At 47.2% G+C, this 16,293-nt stretch overlaps 1 protein-coding gene across 3 annotated transcripts in view; it reads left to right on the top strand.

Moving 5' to 3' along the window:
• Positions 1-16,293, top strand: part of LOC135898902 (diuretic hormone class 2-like) — a 375,756-nt gene that overhangs the window by 340,052 nt on the left and 19,411 nt on the right. The gene's annotated exons all lie outside the window — the stretch shown is intronic.

The following is a 16,293-nucleotide window of genomic DNA, read 5'->3' as shown; positions in this document are numbered from 1 at the left end:
AACACTTTTTAAACCCAATGTACGCACCTCGCTATCGGCGAAGTACTGCGGCGGGGAAACAAGGAGGCCGCCTGTCCTCCCAAGGATGTCGAGGACGCGGCCGTCCACACCACCCACTTTCCCGCCTCCAGTGGCCCTGCAAACACAACAACGACAACAACTACGTGAAACGACGTTACTGTCAGCATCATTAGAAAGCTCACCTCTTCTCGCTCGCGGCCCTGGCCGCTTCTTTCTTGGCCTTGTGAGCCATTTTGGCCCAGTGGTTTCGCCAACGGCTCGTTGACTTAACCGCTGGGCCCTGTCCGTTCAACACTGCCGCCACCGCCTCCCATAGCTCGTTCTTTCGAGCAGCAGTCATACGTGGCGAGAACTCCGTAGAAGCTCTCGCCAGGTATGGGTGCTGCTCGATGAACTGCACCAGAATATCCGTCTGTTCTTGTGACACTCTGGGCCCTTTCGCTGCCGCCATTTCCGATTTTCAAACTTGGGAATTTCAGCCGGCCCGCAACACAGTAAGAAATTTACAGTCAAACATTCTGTCTAAGCTAAGCGCCTGCATAAAGTGCTCACTACGAATTGATTATTTTTTGCCTTTTTATACCACTAATATAGAAAAGGTAAACAAGCTACTCACATTTACCGTTGTAGCAGCTTCTTTCACGGAGCGTAACCGTCAGCGCAGGGGCGCCAGGCCCAGAGTATTACTGTTGCTGCGATCACATTGACGAGGCTATTGTTCTGTCGTGGCGGTGCTCTAATGAAGGGTGCTGAGTGGCTTGACAGTTCTCGATCCACTATGTTGCAAAGTTTGTCCTCGTGGGTTACGGTTAATTCTTGTTGGCCCTTCGTAAAGAAGAAATTATCACACGTCAGACATGATGCACCGAAAACCACACGACAACGTAAGCACTACACGAGCAATATTTACTCACCTCACTCTGCTGCATCTCACGGCTCCTGCAAGCAGCGCAGATTCTTCTCAGATGCAAGTGTACCGCTGTGGGCCGCAAATAGTTGCGCTGCGTTACCGACACGCTAGCGGCTGTCAGCTGTTGCAGGTAAACAAAGGCTGCCATTTTGCGTGAGCTCAACGGCATGGATTGGATGCACATCCGACTAGTATGTGGCTACGGCTTCAAAAATAGAGCACTTGCGTTTGCATTTCTTTGGACTGCGGCAGCTTTTGCGTTGTAATGTAACAAAATGAATTTGCTTTGCGCAGCATGGAAGTCCGCTTTCATTAAGTGCTGTTTCACAAAACAAATTTGCTATACAGTCCCGGAAAAAGAGAAGAGAATACGAAAGAAACATCCGGCCAATGAAGGGAGCTTCTGATTGGACGATCCAAGAAACGTCGTGCCTACGTGTACACAATTTCCAAAATCGATGACGTCACGCGAAGAGGCATTGGCATGAAAAAAGGCATTCCTACAAAATAGCACCCCAGGTACATTTACCTTGGTGTCGCCATGAAACCACGTGACACCGTGACGTCACGACAGAGGAGAAGTGGCTTTGGCCCAACTCTTGCAAGACGGGCTGGGTGGGAATCGAACCAGGGTCTCCGGAGTGTGGGACGGAGACGCTACCACTGAGCCACGAGTACGATGCTTCAAAGCGGTACAAAAGCGCCTCTAGTGAATGCGGTGTTGCCTTAGAAACGAGCTGTTTCTAAGGCGTGCGTCTCTTGCTCAGGCGCACATTTCGTTGCCGCGCCGAACGCTGCTTTGCTCGACGCTCACCGCGTCCAATGCGGGGCGCGCAGTCGCTGCCCTGTAGCCCATTGTCTTACACCCCTTGGCGGGTCGACGGGAACGCTGTCGCGTTCCACTCTTGAAGGCGAAGCAGTAACGCATGAGTTGTTTCTTCGTCTAGCCGAACCAAATATAGCCAAGCAACAGCAGTTCACCAGGCTAAACAGTGGTTCAACAACTAAAATAAAGGCTAGTATGCTTCGCATCCTGGGCTTAACCTTACCTAAGCCACAGCCATTTTTTTCGTGTCTTCATTGATATTTAGCCATTGTATCTTTGCTTGTTGACGGAGATGTATGCCATTCCACATTGTATTTTTTTTTTCGGGTATGAGTCATTACTGATGATGATATTTTTTTCAACCACTCGTCAACTTCTTTTGAAACCACTTGACTTGATGATGCTAATTTTTAACATATAGACCCTGCTTTTATCGGGTTTGAGCCATTGCAACGAGTCACTTAAGGCTTTCGACTTGAAAGTAGCTGCGGCTAGCTCTTGAATTCTTCTCAGAAGCTCAGCAGACAAAGCAAATGGTCTGCCCGAGCGTGCCTAGACAAGATCTACAAAATACATTTACTTTACGTAAACATGCCATAAAGCATTTACACATATAACATAAACTCAAACACTCAAACAAAGCCTTCAGCAGTGGCAGTGTCAATTCTTGTCATTGTATCGGGCAAGAAGTGACCTTCCTGATTAAAAAAGCTTGTTCAGTTTGAGACGTTCCCTTTCAGTTTTTTATAAGTGTTAGTCAAATACAAATAACTTGCGGGACAAAAAAAAAAAGGCGCGGGAATGAAAGCTGTGGTTACACGCGATCGTCTCCCATTTTCCGAATTCATCTCGCCACAAAGGAATGAACGAACGAGAGCGGAAACGCTGCCTGACACCACGGTGCAGCCGCAGAACTCGCGCCCGCCTCATCCGTTATGCCAGCGCTCGTCTCTTAATCGCTCGGCGGGCGCTGTTCTCTACGCCACCCATTCGAATTGTTTGCTCATCCTTCGGCCATTAGAGAGTGCTCGGGGAGGAGCACGTTTATTACAGTTCTGACTCGCCATTTAAGACTCTCTCAGCGAACCCCTGATTTACACGACAAAAGGAAAGTCTTCTTTGATGCAAATCCAAGACGCAACGGCACTTGAACACCTCCTTGGTCGTTCCACGGCTGTTATTAAGGACAGCTAGACGCGTGGAGTCTGAATACCGAGTGCGAAGTCGAAACCAACGTTGGCGCCAACCGACGAGGATTCAGACAGCAGATTCTGGCGAAGGGGAACTTGGGAACTTATTTCTTCTTGCTTCTTCTGCAGTTGTCATAATGTAAGCAAGCACTGTATTTAGCCCACGTACTTTTACCGGAGGTCTTTCTTTTGACTTTGTTTTTTTTTACTTTGTATTCTGACGATCTGTTTAACTGTAGTTTAATGAATCCCACGTTTGTCTCCTTCTTGAAGAACATTTGGTTCGTACTACTCTGTTCATTCTTTCTCATTCATAGCAGGTTGTTACAACTGATCTGCGGACGTAGTTTAAACGTAACCATGCGTAGTTTGGCAGAGTACATGAGTGTCGTAAGGTTCTTTCAGGGGCAACTTTAAGCATCTGCCATACTTGCTATCTTGGAAACAAATGAACAATTCTCTCACAGTATCAGGTAACGCAGTTCCGACCACCCATTACTTTATGCGGAGCCGAGATACGTCCTCGCGTGTGTGTGTGCATAAACTGCAGCAGCGATGGTGCGCGTGGTTTGCGTGCGTATTCGCTCTGCATCTGCATGAGATATGGCATTACCAGACGGCCACTGTTCGCCTGGAAATTTCAAGCACTCTCGTGTGCTTAGCGCAACACTCGTTGCGAGCTCTCTGTGTACATTTTGCTATTATAGAGGCAACTTACGGAAGCGTAAACCTGTGCACCGTGATAATGTTTCATCTTGGGTATCGGCAGCCAGGTGTGTTGCGACGCGCGTTATTTCACAAGGAGAGTGGAGCAAAGCCAATCTCTTATAATCTTGCTTTCGTTCGTCGCCTTTCTATTGGGCTTGCTTCTGGGCGTTGTTCACCTGTCAAGCTGGGTAACCGTACATTTCCCCGTTATAATACTGGAGGCACACCCGTCTACAGGGCAACGCGCCCACCAGTGCGTTTGCAGGCGAGAAAACTTCAAGTTGTTCAAGTGTTTGACAGCGATTTCCTCCGCTGCTGAGACATTTCTCTACGCAGAACAACACGTGCCAGGAGAAACACAGAAGAATCGTATACCACCCAGCCTGACCTAGTGTCTTTAGTGTCGCCTTGTTGTTGGCGCAGAGTCGTAACAGACTTTGAGTAATGCCCTGACTCTGGGCAGGCAGAGTAGATATCACTGCCTATCCCATTTCCGCGAGTAAGGTATAAGCACAGGCTGCCTCGTGTTACATGTTGATGATGCTCATTGCTGCACTTCGTCGCTGGGAAGGCGTAATTACCTACCTCCATCGCGTTACTTTCATATTTTGTGGGACTTTGTCTTCCTCTTATGGTCACCATAACCGCAGCTTTTATAGCTAACGTGGTGTGTTGTTCAATTTATTTTGTTGCATCAGACTTCGTATTTGGCACAGCGATGCCATTGCGCTTCTAAAGCGCAGCTACACGGAATATACTTATAACGCATGTTTTGTGTGATATCGCCATGCGTCGGTGCGTCCTTGGCCACACTGATGTTTCGCCACTCGTTGTCGAGGGCCTTCGGAAAAAACAAAAAAAAGGGGGTGGTTGACTGCCAAACGTTATTGTCATTTTGGCTTAATTTTTTTCTCTTGTTATGAAGACGCGAATTTCGCCATCATTTTAGACCGAGGCTTTCCGAGCCTTTGAGCCTCCAGACAGTCAACAAGAAGGACACTATCCTTCTCACGTATATTTTTTTTTTTGTGCAGCGTTGAACACCAATAAGTTTACCGTTGGCCTTTACAGTCAGCCAAGTAAACTCCAGTTTAGTCGTGCTTGATTGCAACATGAAGCAGCGAGCTGTCGCATCCCTTCTCATTCATTCAAACATCGCGATTACAGAAAGTCGTCCTTTGTTTACATAGCATTCGCGTGTTGAAAGCGATATGAAAGATCATAACTGCGTCAGCTGAAACAGCCACTATTGCCAAATGCGGCGTGTTTCGATCCTTACACTCCGCAGTAATGATTCTTTGATGACCCGAAAGAAACTGAAGATGGGTGGACGCCCCAAACGGCCTCCTTTCAATGCAAGCGCATCAAATTCATCTATCTCAGGCTCCCATTGAGCCTCTAAAGAACTTTACCACCACATAACGGCAAGTTATATAGACACAACCACACAGACGCACACACACGCGAAAGGCACTATGAATTCTTAGTTCTGTCTTACTGAATATAAAGCTCAAAGAGATGTTAGTGGGATTTATTCTGTAGGAAAACGATGATAATGAGGTACATAGCTTCGGGAGAAAAGACTAAGCGTCGCTAGCAGTTCGGAAGGAATGGCCGCTCGCTGATGAAGAACGCACGCGGCTCCTGCGTTACCACTGTAGCATGATGAGAAACAAAAACTAAAATAAAAGGCGATACACTTATAGAATGGCGGGCTCTATCGAGGTGCCTTCAAACTTGTCGCATAGACTGTACGTCCTCATTTAAAAAGGTGCAGCTTCGGCCTTGTGTGACTTTAGCATTCTTGGCATTTGTGTTGTAGGATGCCGCTCCAGCCCTACAGCTGGTTATTATTCGGCAGAGAGGGACAACACCCACCACAGTACACGTGACACCCGATTGAATACAGCAACCCATCGTGATAACTTGGCCCTGATAGGTGCAGTTCGTATACATATGCTAAAGTACCTGGCGTCATACCCTAGAGAAGAAAAAATGGCTATAGAAGTGTTTGACGGTAGCGCCAGTTTTCAGAAATTCTTATGCCAGAGAGAGGGGGAACGGTTGGTGCAAACGTAATTGTTTAAAGCAAATTAAAAAAGAAAAATGCTAAATAAGCGCAGGGTCTGGGACGCAAGGTCCACAGTAGCTTAATTAGACGCCCCTAAGGGTGAGAATGTGATAGATGTGGGCTTCGAGCTGCCCACAGTCTGCATATAATACATGATGTAGCGCGAGTAGAACGTTTATGTTGGTTAGATTAGGCCAGTTTTTAACAAAAATCATGGAAGGTTGTATGTGTAAAAGTCGTCAATTTAGGCTCTAGTTAACAACTATTTCGCACTCGTTAGAGATGCTACTCGGATTGCCCGACACAGGGCCTGATTGTCCAGTTCAACGCGTACTTCACTCCCGTTGCTGCTACTCTCAGCGAAAGTTGAAGCTCCTCTGTGTGTTCTTTTCTCCAGCCTAACACAGGCAGCAGCAGCGACTGCAGCAACTAAAAGGCTGCTGTTTAGATATAAGGCAGGCGGCTGTGACATGTTGACGTGATGCAGCGCACAATCAGCAAATCTTTCGCAAAAGGAAAAGCGCCCTGGGCCGGTATTTTGTAGCGATTCCTTTTCCGATTCTATGCCTTTTCAGGCTTTTCGCGCTTGGCCAGTGGTCAGAGCGACGGTCTGCCCACATTATCAACGGGATCAGGCGGCCGTGTGTGGTGGATGATAAGAACAGCATAGAATAAGGCATAAGGCATCGCTACAAAATAGCGGCCCTGGGCTCGTATTCTGCGAAGATCGCTCTCTGTGACAGTGTCGCCTCGGCGATAGAATCGCCGTCAGGCGCATGCTGATTGGCTGATTGACCACAATCGGTTGATCTAGTGCTAAACCAACCAATCAGCTCATCTGATTTTACTCAATCAGCAAATCAGCGCATGCCTGGTGGCCAAGGGAGTGGCCAAGGCGACAAGCATCGCCGAAGTGCGTCGTCGCAGAATACGTCCCCTGTTAACTACCAGGGGTCTCACAACGCTGGCATCGTTGCACTAGGTCGCGGAATCGAATCCCGGCCACGGCGGCCGCATTTCGATGGGGGCGAAATGCGAAAACACCCGTGTACTTAGATTTAGGTGCACGTTAAAGAACCCCAGGTGGTCGAAATTTCCGGAGTCCTCCACTACGGCGTGCCTCATAATCAGAAAGTGGTTTTGGCACGTAAAACCCCATGATTTAATTTTTTTAACGCTGGCATCGTTGGGATCGCCGGCAGTGACGTTGCAGGCGTCGCATCCCGATGGTGCACAAGATGAGGTGGACGGTAAAAAAGAAAAAAAAATCATGGAGTTTCACTTGCCAAAACCACTTTCTGATTACGAGGCACGCCGTAGTGGCGGACTCCGGAAATTAGGACCACCTGGGGTTGTTTAACGTGCACCTAAATCTAAGTAGACGGGTGTTTTTGCATTTCTGCGGCCGCCGTGACCGGGTTTCGATCCCGCGATCTCGTGCTTAGCAGCCCAACGCCATAGCCACTAAGCAACAACGGCGGAATCGACGGTAAACCATTGGCCGTCCCACTGAAATACTAAATGGCGTGAGCGTCACGTTTACTGCTCAAAACAGAGCATAGCAGCTCAGCAGGGACGCTAGTGTGTTTATCTTCTGCGTGTGCATAACGCTTACGTCGGCAGTGGAAAGTTGAGCGCTGCCCAGGCTCCGCTACCGAGTTGATTCAGTGGGGCGTCGACCCTCCGCCCACTTCGCTTTATCGTTTTTTTGCAGCCAAACGCGCTCCGTGTCTCTGGAGACCCTCGCGGGCGAGCGTCGCATGCGCCGTTGAAAGCGTGACAGCACGACAACATCGACGCCAACGGCGTCGGCAGTAATGCGCCTCGAGCGTCCATGCAATCGCTATCGCAGTAAAGCAGCGTCACACAACCGCACCGTCGCTGCTCGGCATTTTGTAGTTGGACAATTGCGCAAGAATGCACTCGTAGGCCGCTGATTACTTCGAGTGCTCCTCTCAAGACATGCTCGCACAAAACTGTTTGTAGAGCCAGATTTATTTATTCCCCCACCCCTTTACTATCTCTCTCTCTCTCTCTTATTTGCGAAGCGGACGTTAGAGCAATGCCTTCGACGTGACTACAAGACCTCTCCCGCCGATAGCTGACTCCGCCTCCCTTAACCGCCATCCCTTCTCCACCGCAGAGCATAAAAGCGCAAACAAGTGGAATAAACCAGTTACCAACCAACCCGCAAAGAACAATCGTAAATGGCTCTTACGCTGCCTCGTTATACCCCGTGTGACGCTCGCTAAGGCGCGGAAATTACGCCTCCCTCGGCGATGGAAACGTTACTGTGGGCTTTCTCTTTTCATTTCGCGCCGCGTATCCGGTGTTGGCAGTTGGGCTCGAAACCCGCAAGAGCGTGCTGGGAACAAGCCCGAACGGGTGGTAGGGAACCGTCGTTTGCGCGCGACATATCCAAAGTGTACACTTCTCTCAAGGTCCCCGAGTGAAAGCCGTTTCTCTGCATACGTAAACGCTTCGGTCTCTGGCGCGTTGCAAAAATAAAATGGGAAGGGTCAACCAGACAACACGCAATGTCGCTTTTCTCTTCGCTTCATAAAAAAAAAGAAAAGAATCACGAAGAAGTATGGAATACGAACACGACAACGACGAAATAAATAAATAAAGCAAAAATGAATACGCAAACAGGCAGTGCAATCTCTGGGAATCCTGTTTGCGGATGTGCTCCTTTCTCAAACTCGGTTCCCTTGACAGTCTTTTAACTCGAGCGCGTGCAGGAAATGTCCTCCTTTCTTTCTTTACCTTTCTCTAACGCTCTTTTGTTTTTGTTTTTTTTTCTTTCATTTTTTTTTGCCTGCGCCCTACCGCACGACTTTGTTAGGCGACTGATTTCATTTTTCGGCGATGCCGTGATGATAGAACACTGTTCATACTGGTTTTCCTGCATTACTATTTTTGTGTTCATTTTTCCTTGCGTGAAGAACAAGCATTAAAAATTAAGCTATTAAAGAAGAAAGGAGCGAGCCCCTACGCTACTACGGAATCTGGATCGAAGCTATATAGACTGCTATATATTTCCAGTGCTAGATTTGTACATATTTCTTCTCTTTTGTTGAAGATCTCAGTCCGAGAAATGACCCCGTTTGCTTATACTCCATCGGAGTGCGTACGTGGCAGCGATGTTTGCAAGGCGAATGTGTTTGACCTCGCGTCTGCTATAGTTGCTGAGGTGAGAACAGGTCTCTTGGCCGGGTTGTTATATTTGAACCTTTCGGGCTTGAACCATGAATAACAGTCAGAAGACTCGCAAATAGTCTGGAAACATTCGGCCCCTAAACACGTATGCGTAAGCGTAGAAACGCGTACATCAATACCATTGAACATGAGTGGCGTCGTAGTTGTTTCGAGCAGCATAATTAGCTTGCAAATATGCCGGACCACGATCGCAGTTTTCCAGGCTAGCTCCGTGAGTGGCGATTTACGCACTTGAAATGTTAGCCTTGTAATAATTAAACAGCCCGTGAATTACGAAAGCTTGACAGTTTGCTGAAAGATAGCGCGTTTCGAGGAAAAAAGAAGCTTCTTAGTAAGCATCTCAATTTTTTAATGAGTTGCTTCAGCAGAATGACTCTTTCGCAGCGTTTTTAAGTTCTTTTGAATTAAATGTTAAAGCGAGGCAACAAAGCATGTCTATAGATGCCATGGTTCTTGGGTTGTGACAGGGGCTAAATTAAAAAAAAAATATACCGAAGTATTTAGATTTATATGTGCGATAAAAAGAAGTCAGGTGGTCAAAATTGATTCCGTGGCTTGCATTTGGGCGCTCTTCGTGCTGGCTTTTAGTGCACAGCGCAGTTTCGTGACCGAAAGCCCAGTCATCAATTCTTCATTGAAGAAATCCCGAGCATTCAAAGATTGTCTTTACCAGCCAAGTATAACACAATGACATTGTAGCTACACAATCTTGGCGAGTGCTAGTTAGACATTCAAAAGAGGCTGAAACAACTTCCTGCGTTACGCGGTGTTGCATCTATTGATGTAGAATGTGTTACTACGGCATAAAGGGACACTAAAGTGAAAAATGATTTCTTCTTAATCCGTAAATTACCGTTCTACAACACGAAAGACACCACTCCTACAACGATAAGACGTTTGGTAAGTCAGAAAAAGCGCAAGAACGAAATACGGGCGGCGACGCCTACTTAAGTTCCCGCACCTGGGGGCTGTGGCGTCTTGGATTTTGATGGCATCTTCTAGGGCCTACTAATTATATAAAGCGGTACAGATTCACTACATTGTGTTCTAAAGAAACCAAATATTCAACATGGCAAGTTTCGGTAACCTTTACTCAGCCAACGCGGACCAAATGCGAAAACATATTTTGGAATCCCTGACGTCACGCTGACGTACCGGCGCTAGGGTTTCGACGCGAAATTCCAATACAGATACTTGGACCTTCATTTTCTTATCTGATAATCAAACTATTTCCTTGAAATGACTACCTGCAGGGTTCTCAAACAATGCTTCATTAGTCTAAACTGATTCATTGTTTCGCTTTAGTGCTTTAGTGTCCCTTTAACGTAACGCACTTGCAATGAGAAGAAAAAAAATACTAACGTAAATGCAGACGATACACCAAGCAGCGTTTGACCTGCGGTTGTTTCTCTGTTATTGTTTAGGTCGTACAGTTTCAGCTTGACAATATGTTGCATCGTTGCTGCGACATGATGCTGAGTGCTCGCGTTCCGGTCCAATTTGTCAGCGCGATTGCCAGGTCTCCTCGTATTGGTATTACAAAAGCACTTGCGTGTCGAGGTTTTCATGAAATCGCCAGTGCAATGTAGCAGACCGCGATGACACTGAGCCGCTTCAACACGAGGTGGCATGTTCGATTCCTTGCAGCTTCGGCTGGCATTTTATTGAAATAGAGAAAAAAAAGGAACGCCTGCGTTTCGATGTTTCGGCGCGAGCTCGTTGCACCATGAGGTGACAATTAACCCACAGTGCCGCACTGCTGCCTGTCAGCTCTCACGCGCACTATTGGGACGGAAAACGTTATAGGTTGCTTTCGCTACATTTGGCGGGAAGGGTGTAGTACAGGAGATCGAGTTTAACTCTTCATCGTCCTGTAGTACAGCGTCTCTGTAGATTACGTGCAGATCTACCACGCAAATGAGCACAAATCGGCAGACCAGATTAGTTTACCTTGGCGCCGTTGCATCTGCTTCGGGAGTTTCAAATTCCTTCAGATAGCGCGGAAGAAACGAGACCTCACTTTCCTCGTACCATGAACGGCCATATGCAAAGCGCCACGAAACCTTTTACTGCGCGCCGAACCTCTAGGTTTCTGACATTAACAGGGTCAGAAACCATACTTTCAGGCATACTTTCTTGCTTATCGCACCGGGCATCGCATCGATTTCAACTTTGGGGCGCAGGGCGAAGAACGACGAAGGCATGCTTATCCGCCCACGGGTGTCGACCCTGAAACTAAATGCGCCCGGCCTGGCGAAGTGAAAGCACGCGCACGTGCCTAGAGCACGAAGAAATGCTGACGGCGGGCGTTATCACAACTCGCGCCGCTGCGGGAGGCCCGCAATTAGGGCGAGGCCCGCCCGCTCTGTATACGCCGTGTGCCGCCACCTCCTCGAAGTTGCCTCCATAAAGCTGGCGCCGACAGGTATACCACGCGCCGCGCCAGCGTTCCAGGCGGCAGTCTTGTTCGTGTACGACGAGGAATCTGGTTACTCGGCGCTTTGTCCACGTCCCCGCACCGTTCCTAGGACGGGAGACCTAGCGAGCGCTTCTTGAAATGCGATGATGGGACAGGGACGCGGGAACGTCTTGGTCGTCAGGCGAAAGCGGCTGTCGGCGTCGTGCTTGCTTGTTTGCGCGAGAAAGGTGCTCGGCGAATCCGCCTCGACGTGCCGCCACCAGAACTTGGGAGACTTCTGCGTTCGCATACGTGGCGACCCGGTTCGTCGTAATTAACAGAGCGTATGCGTCATGTGGCATGAGGGATCCGAGTCACGATATACCCACGCGCATTCCACCAGGCGCGCGTATCCTTGGAGACAGGGAAAGGCCAAACTTCTTCTTTCGGTTAACCGCTGTCTGGTCTTCTCTCAGTCTTGCTCACGCGTTTCCTTGGGATTCTTGCTGTGGACGTCGATGGTAGCCGTTCCTCGGTGACCTTCATCATTGTGCGATAAGAGAGAGCAATCAGAGAAGCGGGAGCATTACAAGAAACGACCGTGAATTCTAGCTGCTCGCAGTTCGAAATAAAAACAAAAAATTGCCGAGGAAAAAATTGCACAGATGGCAACAGGGAACGACTGTCCAAAACAAGCGATGGCCTTCTATTGCGTCTGCTAAACTGTCATTTTCTTTTTTTGTGGGCACACTAGGGCACCCGTACGAGCAGATCTGTCGGAAGGCCATCGGTCGGCACTGGACAATCATCCCCTGATGGTTTCTGGCCAATTTCGTTTTGCTATATATTGTCACAGGGGTATAGTCACATTCCCGCACTGTATACTGTTTTATTTGTCGTTGCTTTTCAATTCATCGCTTTCTCGTCTTCATTGTGTTGAGTTTGTTATGATTTTGGTTGGTTACGTTCGCTCGCACCATTTTGCGTCAGTTGTTGTCTCTTTGGTGCCGTCGTTAACGACGTTGATGCGCCATCCCTACCCATAATGGCTAGTGACAGATAGCGTAGGCTTAACGGACCTACCAAAACCGTAATTCCTGTAAACCCATTGCAAATGTGTGATCGATGACGCCGGCACTCCTCGCAGTAAGTGTGCAAGACGAGTTGGAGTGATCTGCCGTTAACGCTGCTTCCATGTGCTTAGAAAACCACTGGTCAAAACTTTAGTCTCACTCCGCCCCCCCCCCCCAAAAAAAAAGATCACGCTCACATACGCATGCACTCCCACACACCACCACATAAGCTTGCGTAACATAGTGCGAGTTATTTAGTTCAAGTCATTGACGCACTTGCATTACAAGGCAGACTATGCCAGCCGGTGCAACGGCAATGATGTTTCAAAACAATTTTGCAACATTTCGAAAAAGAACAAGATGATAGCAGCAATGAAGGCTGGAGCGATTAGCGTGGCATCACGCCTCGCGTTCCTGGTTAAATAAAATATGAGTTAAGGACTTCACGAAACACGCAGTGAACACGCACTAACGACGAACGTAAAAAAGAAGGAGCGCTTTCATATGAGGCATTTGACATCGTTATGGGTGCAGCAAACAAAAGGTAAACCGATAGCTGTTGCACGTGGAAGATCGTGAAACCAAAATACTGACACAGTGCAATTTACGAAACATTGAATAACTATACGCTCTGAACTTCCATGTGTAGTAGCATTATCTATTACGTTATAAACATTGTAAAAACAAAAGGGGTCTCTGGAGACAACATTTGATCACTTCAAATCTTTATCCACCTGGAAAATTTTGTCTTTCTTGTGCGTCTATGACACGCTGTCATGTGACCTCATCAATAAGGTCCTCTTGACTATTAGTACGGCATATTGTTATGGGGAGATCAAAGTTGGTGGCACCCCTTCAGCAAAGAAGAGCATAGCGTTATCGTAACTTGAGTGTGAAGGTTCCGTGAATGCTATAGTACAAGGTACGTGAACCTTCGCCGTGGATGTCACACACTGTCAAAACATAACACAGAATGCTCGAGGAGTTCACTAAAATCAAAACGTGCAAAGCCGTCAAGCATTCGTCCTTCTAATTTTAGTCAATGGAAACTGAACTTGACACTCCCTTCCCGGTGGCGCTACTGGAACGCCTTCCATGAGCTGAGATTGGCAGCATGTTTCTTGCTCTTACTCGAAATAAATTACCAGATTCATAGGACCTCCGTTCTTCCAACAGTGGCAAAATTTGAAGTACACGAGCAATTTCCAACGTCATATTAAAAATGTGGAAGACAAGCAGGGAAGCTTCAGTTTCGACACTCTCGCTAGGTTTCGTTTTTTTATTATGTTATGTATATTTCTCCTATCGGTCGTAGAAGGCGCCTTACTGCCTTTGAACTAAATGAAACTTAACGAAACTGCAAAGCAAAAGTTTAAACTCGATTACTTCCTATTTTGACGTTGGGCATCAAAGGTGCAACGTTGACGGCCTAAAGATATTTATCGCTTTTCCTCTAAGGACGGATAAGAACCTCGTTTATATCCCCAAGTGTCTTCACTGTGTTGGAACAGGCTTTACCCACTGGGCGAAATTGGCTAACGCTGACGCATACACCAGCAAAAATACAAATAAAGATAAATGAAAAATGCGTAAACTCTCAAGTAGAGCCCTTTGCTAAGTCTCATGTGTAGATGTTGCACCGTTTATAATTTTCGTTTCATCAACTCGACGAAAGATCTGAAATCAAGCTCACTTGCCGCTAACCAGCCTGTCTCTTGCATTTTAGAGGAGGATAAGCAAAACATTTGCTATCAAGCACACCATTCATGTCAGTCAAAACTTCTTTGACTATTCTATTTCTATTCTATTATATTCCATTTTGTGTTTGACCCAGTAACGGCGCATCGCGACAGCAACGAACAAGGAAAGGGCGAGTGGCTCGGAGGCGATCAGGGAACGCACTCGCCTGACAGCGCGATATAGCGCGAGCGCGCAGATAACTATGAACGCGTTGCGTAAAGCAAATATCGCTTGAAATACAAGCGCAGCAAGGCCACTCTACTCAAGACCACGAAGAAAGTGAATTCTTTATACTATAGCTTCCGAGAAAATCAGTGCTCGCGTGGACCAATCGATCTCGATCGAACGTCGTGCTCAAGTGAGACGGAAATGTCAGCAACGGACTCACTCGTTACTGGGAAATGGTAAATATAGATTGTGAGTCACATCACGCACGCTGCGTCGGTTTCATGTATCCCGCCTCTGGGCTGCTCAGCACGATGGCAGCACGGAAACGAAAGTTAGAGGTACATGGAAAACGATAATCAATGTTCGAATAAGTGTGGCTGAGCAGCCTTGCAACGCTCGTTTACAGGGTAATGTATTGCCGCAGCCATTATTGTAACGCTTTCCGTGCAATGCACAGCCATATCCGTCACAACGACTGTATACTACGTCACCCGTACGCGCCCCTACGATACGTGGACAACAGTACGTATATGGCATGATGGCACGTGGTCGCGTCGCAGAAAGCATTTTTTTTTTGTTTGAGCATGGTATCTTAAGTGCAAGCACTTGTGCAATTTTCACATTGGCAGTCTAGACTCGACGAGCCGAGTCTGAGTGCTCAGGAAGAGTCGAAGTTAAGGTTTCAGTGCGAATAGCCGACACGCATAATGTACTAGTGAAATCAGGGGAACTGATAGATGAGAAATATTAAGATGTTCTCCTTATAGGGCTGATGGCTGGGCTATAGTTTGTACAAATGCGTTGATACAAACTGCGCCATAAGACGGTAGGCAAAGTAAGAAGCGATAATGGAGCTGCGCGTACTTACAACTGAGTTTATCGGAAAATATCATCATTTAAAAAATTAAGTTATTAGCGAGTGCTCGACTGTTCCCTTTCTTACCTTGTGCGCTGTCTTGTCATTCAATCCGTGCTGGTTTAATGTAAAAAACTAGCACTGAAGAAAGAGCATGGTAATATCTCCTTTCTTTGCATGCCTACTGCGGTGATGTCGTATTGCAAACTCAGAGAGGCGGGTCGAGTTCGCAAGAATCGTCAGTACATAAGAATGGCCTGTTGGGCTGGTTCGTACATGGTTATACCAGGATAATTCCAGCGAACTTGAGAAAGGTAAAAAACGGAGAGGCAGACATACACAAAACGACAGCAAGGTGCCTAAACTAACAACTACTAGTCTACTCGCCTTCCTGCCGCTTTGTCTATGTCTGCCTCTTGATTGTTTCCCTCTTTCAACTTTGCTGGCATTCTCTTAGTGGGATCGTCAGTGCTTTCGCAGCCTCTTACGATTGTGATCGGTATGCAGACACTCGTATGTCACAAATGTACACACGAACAGCTGTCTCGGCAAACTGGCTTCGAATGTGTTCACGATTTCTGTCACCGGCTTGTGGTTTTGGCAAGACACGGATAAGGAACTTCCTAGGTGTGATAGCTGTCGCTGACGGTGCAGTGGAGATTATGATGATGGTTGTAGTGATGCGTTGGGCTATGGGGGTATATTCTGGCAAGCTTCACCAGTAATTCCCCAACCAAAGTGATTCTGAAACGAAAGTGAATCCCCACGCAGAGTAGTAAGCTTGTATTTGCATCACTTCGTAGTTACGGCCATAGCGATATTAGCGTGAGGGCACAATCACGCTGAATAAGCGAGTCATTCGAAATTCCTCAAAACACACACCCACACACAGGAACGTACCCACAAGCCCGGCAGGGCGTTAATAGGTTACAGAGGGAGTCAACAGGTCTGCTCAAAAATAGAAATTGTAGCATACAAAAACAAGAAGTCTATCAAACTACAGTGTTTGCACTACGAAGTTTCTTGTAGAGGATACTATTTGCCGTGGATTGCAGAATTCTGCAACAGTCAGACGCAGGGAAAATTTTGTTAGAAAGAAGGACATGTATATTT

Source organism: Dermacentor albipictus, unplaced genomic scaffold, assembly GCF_038994185.2.
Source record: "Dermacentor albipictus isolate Rhodes 1998 colony unplaced genomic scaffold, USDA_Dalb.pri_finalv2 scaffold_23, whole genome shotgun sequence".
Lineage (NCBI taxonomy): Eukaryota > Metazoa > Arthropoda > Arachnida > Ixodida > Ixodidae > Dermacentor > Dermacentor albipictus.
The sequence above is the reverse complement of the archived record's forward strand: the minus strand, read 5'-3'. Positions and strand labels throughout refer to the sequence as shown.